Below are 14,096 nucleotides of genomic sequence, written 5' to 3' on the forward strand. Positions count from 1 at the left end.
ATCTGGACGAAAACACACAGAGGATGCAGAGGGGGATCACAAAGGCGAGGAAAGAGGAGCGGGTCGAGACAACAGAGACTTATAGAGAAGAGGAGTTCGGTGGGTAATAAAATGGTCGAGTTGACGTGCTAGCCAGGAGTCAGAGAATGTTTCAGGAGTGCAGTGTTATGTGTTTTACTGAAACGGGGCTGCACGAGGACATACCCGATCAAAACTTTTCCGTGGATGGCATCCAGACCGTTCGGGCTGACTGGAGAGAGATAAACGTAAAGAAGTTGGGGTTTTGCTGTTCTGGTTAACAACCGATGGTGCAATCCTGGTCATATTACGATCGAGGAACGTGTTTGTAGACCGGATATTGAACTTTTTGCTGTTGAACTCCGGCCATATTCCACTGAGATACAACACTGGGCGTCACGGGAGGTCGTTCCTGCCTGTGGCCATCGAACTTTGCAGCTCCTCCGGTGGAGGGTCAGACACCCTGAGCCAATAGGCTGGTCCTGGATTTATTTCCATCTGGCATAGTTTGCATATTGTTATTTGATTGTTTGTGGTTTTTGTATTGCTATATTTACGCTCTATTCTTGGTTGGTGCAGCTGTAACGAAACCCAATTTCCCTCGGGATCAATAAAGTATATCTATCTATCTATCTATCTATCTGAGCAAAGGTCTGAATTTTTTTAAGTCAAAATAAAAAACAAATTATCAAAACATCACTGCTTTTTGAATTGGTGTCCATCAGCCCAAATACATAACACACAAACACAAGCAACTGACTCCATTTAAAAACTCTTCATTCTTAGCACGATGATGTCCACATAAGTGCACGCAATTGATGCTAGTTAGAAACTAGTCAGAAATATTCTCCTGTCCCAATTAAGCAGCAGAGTGCCCCAAATAAATGAAGGGAATCCTGGAAAATTTCTCAATTAGTTTCTGTTCTTTCAGAGTTGTCCCAAATTAGTAATGTGTTGCATGGAGTTGGAAAATATTTCTGCTGTAAATCCTTTCAATTAAAATATATTTCATTTTGTTAAATTTCTCAAGTGACATTCTAGATGATGTAAATTGGAAATGGTTGTCATCATGTCTGGGGATAAACTACCAGAGGAATACTGTTGAAGCATTTTTGAGCTCTTTCCCCAAGGTCACACATATGATGTGATTGCCCAAATATGTTTATGGTGGTGATGGGATGGCGAAGCAGATGTACATGTTCCAGAATTTCCCCTTCTTCCCCATTGTTAATGGACAGCTTCTCATTGTCTAAGCTGATGCTTTCCTGGGAAAGTTGTAGATTGTTAATAGCTGCTGTTTAGGCAACTTTGATATATAAAAAAAAATTGTGGTTTGGGAGGCTTGGAGTCGCATTCATGGGTTACACTGAGTGTTGTTACCTGTGCAGCAAAGAATAGATAATTAATCCATCAATACTGCGCCATTATTTCTAGTTGGAGCCAGAAGCATGGCAACACTTGCCCAGCACAATGTTTGCTGATTTGATTTCCGCAAAACAAGACTTTTCACTGTATGTTTTGAGTTCATGTGACAAATCTAATGTATTTTTTAAATATGCATTTTAATAGTTAGAGTGAATGTGTGTATATATGGGTAGAATTTTCCCAGTTTTATTGAAGTGAATGGAAGTTGATAAAATGCAACATAGAGATTCTGATAGCCCTGGCCCTGTCCTTGTTAACTAATTGATGAAAAAAATTGTCACAGCCTTCTAAGCCAGCTTTTCTTTTCTCTCTCAGCTAGATCATTTAAAATATTAGTTACATTTTAGAAAATGTAGCATTTTTAGAGTGTGCTTCTGTTAATTTCTTAGGAACATTGATGCATCTCTTCTAATCCTAGATCAAGACTCTTGCATAGCCAAAATCAGGACTTTTTAGCAATGGCAATGTAAGGCTGACTGAAGCAGACTTGGTAAGACAGGTCTGGAGCACAACAGTCCCCCAATTAGTTCATTAATCAGACCCAGTCAGATGTAGTTCTCCTAGGACTAGAATATTTAATCTACAGCACTTCCTGAGACAAATTTGCAAGAGGCTAAATAGTCCTATGTGGACAAGTAAAAGGAAAACTGAACCAGTGATTTGTGCTGTTAAATTATATTGTTGAAGACTGGAAGAAAATAAGGAATATGAATCAGTTTGAATTAAGTATAATATATTAAAAATAATGATCGTATCCTTAGGTTGGGGAATTGTGTCACACAAATTCATAGTGATAAACAGGATTTCTCTCACTTATGAAAATTTGTAGGGCACATATACACAATTTAAAGGATTTTTATATCAGCTAATTCAGGCTGATATATTAATTATGCACTTTTGTATAATATCCATAGTTTAAAGGTACATTTTGAGAGTTGAGATCAGAATGATTATTTTTGCAACAATGCCACAGAACACTTCCGGCAAAGTTAGCAAAAAAAAATTGTGAAATTGCATGTATTTGTAGTTGTTCAAGTTTGGAAGATTTACTTTGCTTTGAGATCAACACTGCTGTTAGGCACATACCTTATGGCTATGTATGCGGAACTTTAAATATTGAGCAAAATATGAACTTGGCTATAATTAAGTGCAGTATATTGAATTACATTTTTTTCTCAAAAATGTGTTCCATTCAGTTTATGTAAACCTCTATTAATTTAAACTGATGTGTGATATAGTAGGGCATGTATGGCATGTATAAACTAACCTGAGATGCTTTCATGTTCTTTTGGCTCCATTTTCAGCGTGTTGTTTCATTCCAGCCCACCTGCTGATCAATTCCTCAGCTCACAGAATGGAATCCGAGCACCATGACGGAACTCAAACTGACTGCAGTGAACAGGCATGGCGTTTGGGGGCTAGTTCACTTAAGTGCAGCATAATATTTTCATCATGGTTATTTTATAACAATGAAAGAGCAAAGTGAGTGATCAATATTACAAAAATCTTCAAGTGCTTGAAATCTGAAATAAAAACAAAATATGCTGGGAACGTTCAGCAGGTCAGCCATGCCTCAGTCAAAGTGAGTAGGTTTTGTTAATTTAGAAGGTAGCCAGCAGTAATTGTTATCTGGTGGAAAAATGCAAACCATGTGCAATAATGATCCTCCAGTGCCATCTGGATTTCAGTTTGAATATTTATGAGTTCTCCTTCTTACTCTTTGTCAGCTTTCCTCTGTACTTTTAACATCTTGAGATGATTACAACCATTAAATTACAGTCCCTTACTATGAAAGATTAACATCAATAAATTGTCCCCATTAGTCATGGCCTAGTCCAGTCCTAGAAACTTCTTGTAAATATTATTTCCAGGGAACATTGCAGAAAACATTATCCCAACCTTATTTAATTTGAAGTGTACAAAACAAGATTTTGCTGTTTTAGCCATATTGGAAGAGACACGAATCGGTTGAACCCAGAAGTTTGAACACTGGGAATATTCCAGTTGTTTTGAAAATTGTAAGGTGGTCTGGTATCCCGATGCTGATCATTATCTAGTAAGAACGAAGGTTCAGTGAGAAAAGGAATTGCTTTTTACAATAGTTTTAACACTCATTGTCCAGCCTCACCAGTGAAGAATGATTATTTAGTTAGGTCCCATCCGACTTAAAGCTATTACCAGCAAGAAACTAACACTTAGGAATGGAAGAACTTTATTTAAAAAAAACACAAAAACCTTAATTTAAAGTCATAATTCATAGAATAAATGCATTTTAAAAATTGACAGCTATCAGAATACTTAACACAATTATTGTTTAGTATAAAGAATGTCCAGCTGTGAATCTCAGACACTAATTTTTATCCTACTTAAATCATATAATTTTCAAAAGTGTTCTTTAGTTCACTTGAAACTAGTCAGTTTAATTAAAACAGATTCATGGAGATTTGTTTGAAGGTCTGATAATCCCTAAATATCTGCAGTGCAATAAAAAAATGTCTTGTTCTCTTCCAGACAGCTCCTTGGATTGAGGGTGACTTCAGTTTTCTGGGGTGTAAATCTATGGGCAGGGAGTGAATGAAGGGGCAGGTGGGTAGTAGTGAAATTGTGTCAAATCATGCTCCTTTATAGCAAGGTTTCTCTGTGCTCCTGATATATGGCCTCACTTTTGAGTATCATACAGGATGCTGCTCCTTAGTCATGGAGACACAAGAGTCTACAGATGCTGGAATCTGAAGAAACAATCTGATGGAGGAACTCGGAGGGTTTAGCAGCATCTTTGGGGGAGGGGAGTAGCGAGAGGAATTGTCAATGTTTTGGGTGAACCCTGCACCAATTGCTCTAGCAGATTGTTTGTTGATTGAATAGTCATGGACCAGTGACAACCAGGAGTTAGTGAGGTGTTGCACTTCAAGGAAGCTTTGAGCATTTCCTCGAGAATCTTTGTGTATCTACCAGGTAATTTCCTCTTGTGATAGAATATACGTTTTGGGAGTCTAATGCTGGGTAAGCATAGGCGTAGTCTGGTGAAAGTAGTATCCTACTGACAAGTACGTATGCACAAATGCATACTTCTTTTTGCCAAGCAGAACTTTTGGTGATTTTCATTAACTCATCACAGCAGTTAATGAGTTGATCCAGTGGTTGCAATTCAATGAATTCTACTCTAGATCCTTCACTGAATTCTTAAATTTGTAGTTGCATCATTTCAGCTCATTGAAAAAGCTGGTGGTGTTTCAATCACTCCTTTCATGCCCACTCAGAGGCAGGGAATAATTTTCACCTTCCAGACTGAGAATAGTTTGGTCTTAGGATGGAGAAGAAAATGTCTATGCTGTTATGTATAAAGTGTGATTATATTTTTACTGCACATTAACTGATAACCAGTTGGACTAGTAAATCAAACTGTTCATTTTTAGAAAACACCAACTCTTCTAATTTCCCTTAGCTTCAAAGTGGAATTTAATTAATGTAATTACCAGGTGGATTTTAATTATCATTCTAATTTGTCTCTTCCCTGCTGCTGCCCTACTGCCAGCCTTCATAAACTATTTTATTTTATAATCTCAGTTTTAAGAAATGCAACAGTGTTTAAATCCACTAAAGATGGAACCACATAGAACTAATATTGGACCAGTCCAACAAACTGTGTTCCACATCTCCATCACCAAGCTACTCCTGCCAGTTACAGCAGAGCAAAATGTGATTATGTTCTATTGTGAAATTAACTGGAATATGCAAGTTTATCTTTTCATTAATGATGAAAGGTGAGTGTTGTCCTAAGTCTAATACTTAAAAAAAAATGCTTAAGAACCCTGTTAACATTTTTTTAAAAGAAAAGCTTGAGGAATATAAAGTGATAGCCTTCATTGTTATAAATTAGCTGTAAGCAATTAATGTTACACTATCTTTAAAGATTTAAAGGAACGTGTTTTGGCATATCAGGATGCACTGATAATATTGAAAAATTATTATTTTTTAAAATTGAAAAATCATTATGATACATTTCTTATAGTCTTGAGAATGAATTTTGCTGCTTCAGTCTCAGGATTTTTCAGTATGATACAGTTGTAGAGTTTGATAGGAATTAACTCATTTGTCTCCAAATTTGTTACGCTGTCTTGCCCTCATTTTAAGAATGGGTTCCAACAAGCAATGATATCCTAAAGAAAGAAGCATTGACACAGTTTTGGGTTCTGAATATGGATGTACTGTCAGTTTTGTGAAGGTTAACATTTCTTAATAAAGGATGTGTAAATGAGACTCAGAGAAATACTGCCATCTATTGTAAGTTTTCCACTCCCACTTAGACCCCTCCCTCAAATACTTCGGTTAAGGGAAGCACCAAATCATTGCAACTAAGGTAATCTTATGGTGCATCATGTAATGTCGTCGGTGCAGATTATCTCTGTCTGAAGTATTGACATTGTAAAGACATAATTTTGTCTTTACACTGTACTGCCACAAAATAGCAAATACAGTATGTCAGTAATAATAAACCTGATTCTGATATTTTTAAACCATTTGTAACTTTTTCAAGATTAGTACCATTCCCTATTTTGTCATGTCCAAGAGTAGCATGGAGCTTTACATATCAAGCATTTTCTAGGCCCTGTTGTTCTATGCACCATTTCCTGCCTTGGAGCCTAGCGAAGCAACTGGCCGATTTCTGAATTATCTTTAATTTGCTCCAGCTCAGGGCTCTTCATACCATTGACTGACTGCAGAAATAGCCTTAAAAAGAAACTTCAAACTCCAGACATATTTTTACGTCTCTCTATCTTGTGTGTTTTCCCATTGTAAATTATCTCCTAAAATAGTAGTCACTAAAAGTTGCACTAGTATGTGAACTCCCAGTATATAGAGAACTATAAAAGTAGTAATGAAGATATAATTATGCAATTAATTTCATAGCATAGTTTCTTTGGTTATCTGTACTTAATACTTATCATTTATCTTGTCCGCCTGTTCCTATTATGATACATAGCTGGTGCTTCTATGACATTAATTCAAGCTTTGACAGTTAACAACAAATGAATTCAGGATATCCCTAACCTGACAGGAGAAATGAATAGTTCTGCAGTAGCTATTTAATATCTTCTTATATTCAAAATACTTTGATTACATCTGTGAATGCCCAATCTCAAGCACACTTGATTTTTAATGATTCCTTCCACTTGCCAAATTCTAGCACTTGTCAGAGTTTATTACAGATCCTGTGATAGCATCTTGGTTGACAGGAGGAGTCTCTGTTTCCTGTCTTTTTTTGCTTGATGTAGAGCAGATTAGGGTAATACTGAACTTTGCTCAATTCAGAGGTGTGTAGAGGTGATCTTATGAAATCTTACTAAAACTGCAGTGACAACATCCAGTCTTTGTTTGCTGAACTCCCTTGATACAGATTTTGGCCATGCGTCTATCAAGAAAAGTTGTCTGCCATGGGTACCATGCTCTGTTTGAGTAGTGTTGACTGTAAATAACATTCCCACAGCCTAAAGATACGCATTTTAAAAGCAGCAATATGAGGTGACTTTTTTTTTAATATGGAAAGCGATTTAAAATCCAATAGTACACAGAGCTAATCCTGTCATAGCTTTTGGCTTGTCCTCTGAAAAGTTAATTGTGTAGTAACCAAGATCAATAAAAATAATTCCAATTTTTGTGTGTTTGAGCTTGGCAAGACAGGAAACAGTACAACACTGAACAAATGTCGCTGTCTGTATTGTCACACTACCTGCTCTTTACTTCCTGATGATCTCATTTTGGAAGCAAAAACAGTGTGAAAGTGGCAGCAATCAGCGGTTCTATAGACTGGAATTAAGATGAAACCAGCATCAGTATTATAATTACTGTAAAGCAGTGTGAGAGAGAGAAAAAAAAGCTTTCTCAAAAGGCATATATAACTATGGTACCTTATAAATTTTTCCACATTTAAACTTTCCAATGTAAATTATTTTGTCAGTGTGATATTTTCCCCTCCTCTTTTTGACAAATTATGCCCAATTGGAAGGCATTTAAATTTATTTTCTATATGTATTCAGCTGATTCCTGCTGCCTGAAACAGCCTCACAGGGGCTTACTGTATGCTCTGAAATAGACTAAAGGCTTTACAACTTCTGAGGGGAAAAAATGCAGTTTTCCCAATGTGTCAACCTTAAATGTTGTGGTTCTCTAAACTTCTAAATTAAAAATGGAAATAGTTTTTTAAAGTATGTTTTTCTTAGGCCACTTGAAGTTCATTTTCATCATCAGTTTTCCTTTTTTCTACTTTGAATGCAATGAAAACAGAGGTACTTCCCCAGGATTTCCTGTCTGTAAGAACTTAAGTAAACTAATCAATCAAACTCTTATCATTTTCTAAATTTAAAAAAAAATCCACATTTTATTTGCTGCCAAATTTGCTGAAGTTGTTAAGGATAGTGTTCCGAAGTTGCCATCTCAGTCATTCTTGTACACACACACACTTGGTGTGTATGCATAAATGCCCAACTATGTATAAAACAAGCCTGATAAAACATGGGCACTTTTCAGAAGACCATTGGAAACAAAAATCATTCTTTTTTTTCTCATTATTCCTATCTAAGTTGTATTTTAATACACCTATTAAAGCACTAGAATCATCTCCCTGAACTCGAGTCCCTTCTGGCTTTTCAGGTATCACGAGACTGCACTTGGTTGATCCTTGACCCAATTTGTGGTAGCAGTGGGTGCAGTAAGGAAACTATGCTTTTTACAACAACTATTTGCAGAACTGAAAAAATGCTGATGGTGATGTTTCACTACATGTGACCTTAACTAATGCAGCAATACATCCTGGTTTCAAATTGTTCTTGTTGCAAAGAGATACCCTAATGATCTCTAAATGAAAAATGACTTCCAATCACTTATGAAGTTTTAAAAAAACTTTGCCAGAGTGACTTTAATACCTCCTCAGCAAAAATCACATTGGCTGAATAAATATTTAGGTATGAAAGTAAGCAATGGCAGTAGGAATCACTGGCAGCATTTGAGACATGATTATCCTTCAAGCAGCAGATTAAGAATTGATTCATGGATAGCAGTCCTTACAAAGGACACTAACAGTTTTCAGTTTTTTAAGATTCTTACCTCATAAACACAATACTTCTACCCTTTCATTATTGTGTTTATATAAAATCAGGGAGATGGAAAGAGAAGGCAAACAAAATGAAAAAAGGAAAACAACACTGTACAAGCAAATATGGTTGAGTTTATTTGCCTCATGTTCCAATCTTAAATCAGGAGGTCTCACCACATAATAATCCAACACTACAACTGTTCGAATGTGCTGCAGTTTGTGTAAAATGTATCATTACACTGCTTCAATATCAGTGCTTATTTTGATGTGATAGTGGTGTTCAGATTTTGAAATTGTATAGGTTTTTCCAAGTTGGTTTGATAGGTTTCAACAGGTTTTTTTATTGTATTTCTTTCTAATATTGTTTGTCCAAGATTTTGTGCTTTTTTTTGTTAATTCTTGCAGTTTACGCCTCTTATTTACTCCCTTTTTCTCCTTGTTTCAAACCCATTGAATTTTAATTCGTGATGTATCTAGATAATAGCTGTACTTAACAAAACAAAGGCAAAGGTCTTGAGATGCATCTGAAATCTTTTGGATAATTTGTATTTATTCTTTGCTAAGTAAAGATGTACAGAATGCTTTTTTTGGACTGTTTTGACCATGTCTTTTTGTACAAAGCAAGTTTGAACCAGCTGAAATATTTTTTAGAATGACAAATTTTGGTTTGTTTGATTTGACATGCTTTTTTTCCCCTGAGGAAATGGTGGCCAAAATAAATTTTACTGGAAATTACAATCCAGCACAGTTTCAAGACCTTTGTATAGTTTTTTTTATGGTTTTGCAGTAATTGCATCCCCATTAACAAGGGCATAATGGGAGCATGCCTGAAGCTTTCTGCTGTTGTACTATGAACATTTAAGAATGGCAAATCTGCCATACACAAAAAAAATGCATTACTCATTTCTGGATTTTGTTTCAATGCAAATTAGACCTGGATCTAGTTAAATCTAGGTAAATAGTCCCTAGGCCATTCACACAATCAACAGAAATAGTTATTTTACTCATCTCTGCTCCTTTTGAATTGCTGATTCTATTCTTCCGGTGGACTTGAAGGAAATTGCAGGATCTGAGGAAACATTGTGGATGCAGAATTAGGTAATTTTTTTTCAAATACTGAGGTGGGCAGAGACAAGATGGAGGGATTAGCATTCTGTGTTTAATTACCTAACTTTGATATTCTTTATTTAGACATAGGAAAGTACAACACAAACAGGCCCTTTGGCCCATCTAGTCTGCTGAACCATTTAAACTGTCTACTCCCATCAAATTCCACCTGAACCATAGCCCTCCATACCCCACCTATCCAAACTTCACTTAAACTTTGAAATTGAGCTTGCGTGCACCACTTGTGCTGGCAGCTTGTTCCACACTCACAACCCTCAGTGAAGAAGTTTCCCCTGATGTTCCCTTTAAACTTTTCATCTTTAACCCTTAACCCATGACCAGTTATAGTCCCACACAACCTCAGTGGAAGCCTGTGTGCATTTACCCGATCTGTACTCCTCATAATTTTGTATACCTCTATCAAATGTCCCCACTATCTTCTACATTCTGTGGAATAAAGTCCTAACCGATTTAATCTTTCCTTGTAACTCAGGTCCTCCAGTCCTGGCACAATCCTCATAAATTTTCTCTGTACTCCTTTAACCTTATTTACATCTTTCCTGTAGATAGGTGACCAAAACTGTACTCAATACTTTGACCTAGGGAGACAATGTGCCAAAGCTTTCTTTATGACCCTACTTACCTGTGACGCCACATTCAACAAATTTATGGATCTGAAATCCCAGATCCCTCTGTTCTACTGCATTACTCAATGCCCTACAACAAGTCTAACCCTGGTTTGTCCTTCAAAGTGCACACCTCACACTTGTCTATATTAAATTCCATCTGCCATTTTTCAGCCCATGTTTCCAGCCGGTCCAGATCCCGCTGCGAGTTTTGAAAGTCTTCCTCACTGTCCACTGCACCCCCAATCTTGTATCATCTGCAAATTTGTTGATCCAGTTTATCATATTATCATCCAGATTGTTGATAAAGATGCAAACAACAGACCCAGCACCAATCCCTGAGCACACCACTATTCACAGGCTTCCAATCAGAAAGATAACCACTCTCTGGCTTCTCCCACAAAGCAAATGTCTAATCCAATTTACTATTTCATCTTGAATGCCAAGTAACTGAACCTTCCTGACCAATCCCCCCTGTCAAATGCCTTGCCGAAGTCCATGTAGACAACATCCATTGCACTGCCTTCATCAACTTTCCTGGTAACAACTTCAAAAAGCTACAAGGTTGGTTAGACACGACCTATCATACACAAAGCTGTGCTGACTATCCTTAGTTAAATATTTGTATATAGTATACGATCATTCAGAATATCTTCCAATAACTTTCCTACAATTAATGTGAGGCTCATCAGCCGGTAATTCCCTGGTTTAATATTAGATCCTTTCTTAAAGTGTAAAGAGAGGTGATAGTGGATATCGGACCACTGGAAAATGGTGTTGGAGAGGTGGTAATAGGGGACAATGAAATGGTGGACAAACTGAATAAGCATTTTGCATCAGTCTTCAATGTGGAACACACTAGCAGTATGCCAGAAGTTCAGGTATAAGGGGACAGAAGTGGGTTAAGTTGTCATTACTAGGGAAAATATTCTTGGGAAACAAGATGGGTAAATCACCCAAATCAGATGGTATACACCCCAGGGTTCTGAAAGAGGTGGCTGAAGGGATTGTGGAGGCATTAGTAATGATTTTCCAGGAATCAGTTGATTCTGACATGGTTCTGGAGAAATGAAAAATTGCAAATGTCACTCCAGTCTTCAAGACGGGAGAGATGCAGAAAAAAGGAAATTATGTCAGTTAGCCTGACCTCAGTGGTTGGGAAGATGTTGGAGTCCATTGTTGAGGGTGTGACTTAGGGTACTTGGAGGCACGTGGTAAAATAACTTGTAGTCAGCATGGTTTCCTTGGGGAAAATCTTGCTTGACATCTGTTGGAATTCTTTGAAGAAATAACAAGCAGTATAGACAAAAAAGAATCGGTGGATGTTGTGTATAGAATTTTCAGGAGGCCTTTGACAAGGCTGCTTAACAAGTTAAGAGCCTGTGTTATTACAGGAAAGATACTAGCATGGACCAAGCAGTAGCTGATTGGTAGGAAGCAAAATATTGGAATAAAGGGAGACTTTTCTGATTGGCTGCCAGGCTGTGTTTGGACTGTTTCTTTATGTATTATGTCAATGACATGAATGACAGGCAAGGATAACATGGATGGTTTTGTGGGCAAGTTTGCAGATGCCACAGACTGGTGGAGGGGCAGGTAGTTTTGTGGAAGTAGAGAGGCTACAGAAGGGACTTAGGCAGCTTAGGAGAATGGACAAAGTAGTGGCAGATGAAATGCAGTGTAGGGAAGAGTAGTCATGCACTTTGGTAGAAGAAATAAAAGGGTTGACTATTTTCTAAATGGAGAGAAAATTCAAAAATCTGAGGTGCAAAGGGATTTGGGAGGCCCTGTACAAGATTCTCTAGAGGTTCAGTCAGCAGTGGGAAAGGGAAATGTGATGTTAGTATTCATTTTGAGAATATAAAAGCAGGGATGTAATGTTGGCACTTTATAAAGTACGGGTGAGGACTCACTTGGAGTATTGTGACTAATTTTGGGTCCTTTATCTAAGAAAGGATGTGCTGACATTGGAAAGGGTTCAAAGGAGGTTCACGAAAATGATTCCAGGATTGAAAGGCTTGTTATATGTAGAGTGTTTGACGGCTTTGGGCCTATACCCATTGGAATTTATAATAAGAGATGACTTCATTGAAACCTATCAAATGTTAGAAGGCCTCAACCTAAGTGTGGACTCATCACAACAGTGGAGGAGGCCATATATAGATGTATAGGAATGGAAAGTAGTTTAGAGGAACAATACCTTATATTCTGTTTGGTAGCCTCCAACCTGATGGCATGAACATCAACTTCTCGAAATTCCAGTAATGCTGCCCCCTCCATTTCCCATCCCCTTTTCCCTCTCTCACCTTACCTCCTCCCCCCTTTTCTTTCTTCCATGGCCTGATGTCTCTTTCACCTATCAACTTCCCAGCTCTTTACTTCATCCCTCCCCTCTCCCGGTTTCATCTATCACCTGGTGCTTCTTTCTAACCTCCTGCCCCACCCCAAATCTTTGAAATCTACTCCTCAGCTTTTTTTCTTCAGTCCTGCTGAAGTGTTTTGGCTGAAACATAGATGATATTTTTTCCCCATAGATGCTGCCTGCCCCGTTGAGTTCCTCCAGCATTTTGTGTGTAGCTTAGATCTCCCCCATCCCTTTTGGCTCTGTTACCATTCTGATCTTCCAGAGGTCCAGTTTTGTCCCTTGCAATCCTTTTGCTCTGAACACATCTGTAGAATCCCTTGGGATTCTCCTTCACCTTGTCTGCTAGAAAAACCTCATGCCTTTTTATCTTGCATTTCTGATACTCCGTAAGTACTTCGTTTGTTTCTGTCCACCTATTCTGTCTACCTACTATGTACTTTTATTTTCCTTAACCAGGACCTCAACATCTCTTGAAAACTAAGGTTCCCTAAACCTTTTATTCTGTCAGGCGCGTAGAAGCTTTGTTCTTATCTAAACAGGAGAAAGTATGCACATGCTGGAGGAACTCAGCAGTTCGGGTACCATCTATGGAAATGAATAACACAGTCGTTTTAATTCCGTACCATCCACCACAAGTAGGACTTTCCGGTGGCTAACATTTTAATTCCGATCCCTATTCCCGACTCATGGCCTTCTCTTGTGCCACTATGAGGCCATCCTCAGCGTGGAGAGGCAACGCCTTATATTCCATGTGTACCTCCAAACTGACAACGATTTCTCCTTCCGGTAAAATAATTTCCTCCCTTCTTCCTCTATTCCCCACTCTGACTTTTTAATCTCTTCTCAGCTGCCTCGTACAGCTTTAGCAATGGTCAGCAGGATCTTGAGGGGGTTCAATGCTCCAAATAGAATGTAACATAATCAAGAAACTTCATTTTATTGGGCTGTAGCGCAGAAAATGCCCTTTTGGCCCCATGAGCCGCGCCGTCCAACAAACTATTACTGCTACCCTCTTTGTAGATCTAACTAAATTATCTTTGTTATTTCTTGACACTGGAGATTAGTATTTCAATAAACAGCAAATTATTAACTTTTTCAGACACAGCTGTCCATTGTATTTTCTCTAATTTCCTTTTTAGTAAAACAAGTTGGCCTGCTGCAGTTTGGTGAGACTATCTGTTGCAGAGATGAGAAAGGATGGGAAATTTGAATATGATAATAAGTTAGATGTACCTCATATTTGAAAGTTAAGATGTAGATTTGCCCTCAAATTGCTGATTTAGGTCCTGATGTCACCGTCATCTCTATAGTCAATTGTAGAGATACGTGGTGAATGATTTTACATAGAAACATTTTGAATGCGTAAATCCTGCAAACTAGTAAGACTCGGTGATTATCCATTATTATATAGCTGATCCCTTTGCAATGTTATTTAACTTTAAAAATGGCAGCTATAAAAAAA

The sequence above is a fragment of the Mobula birostris genome, chromosome 11 (assembly GCF_030028105.1).
Source record: "Mobula birostris isolate sMobBir1 chromosome 11, sMobBir1.hap1, whole genome shotgun sequence".
In the NCBI taxonomy this organism is placed as follows: Eukaryota; Metazoa; Chordata; class Chondrichthyes; order Myliobatiformes; family Myliobatidae; genus Mobula; species Mobula birostris.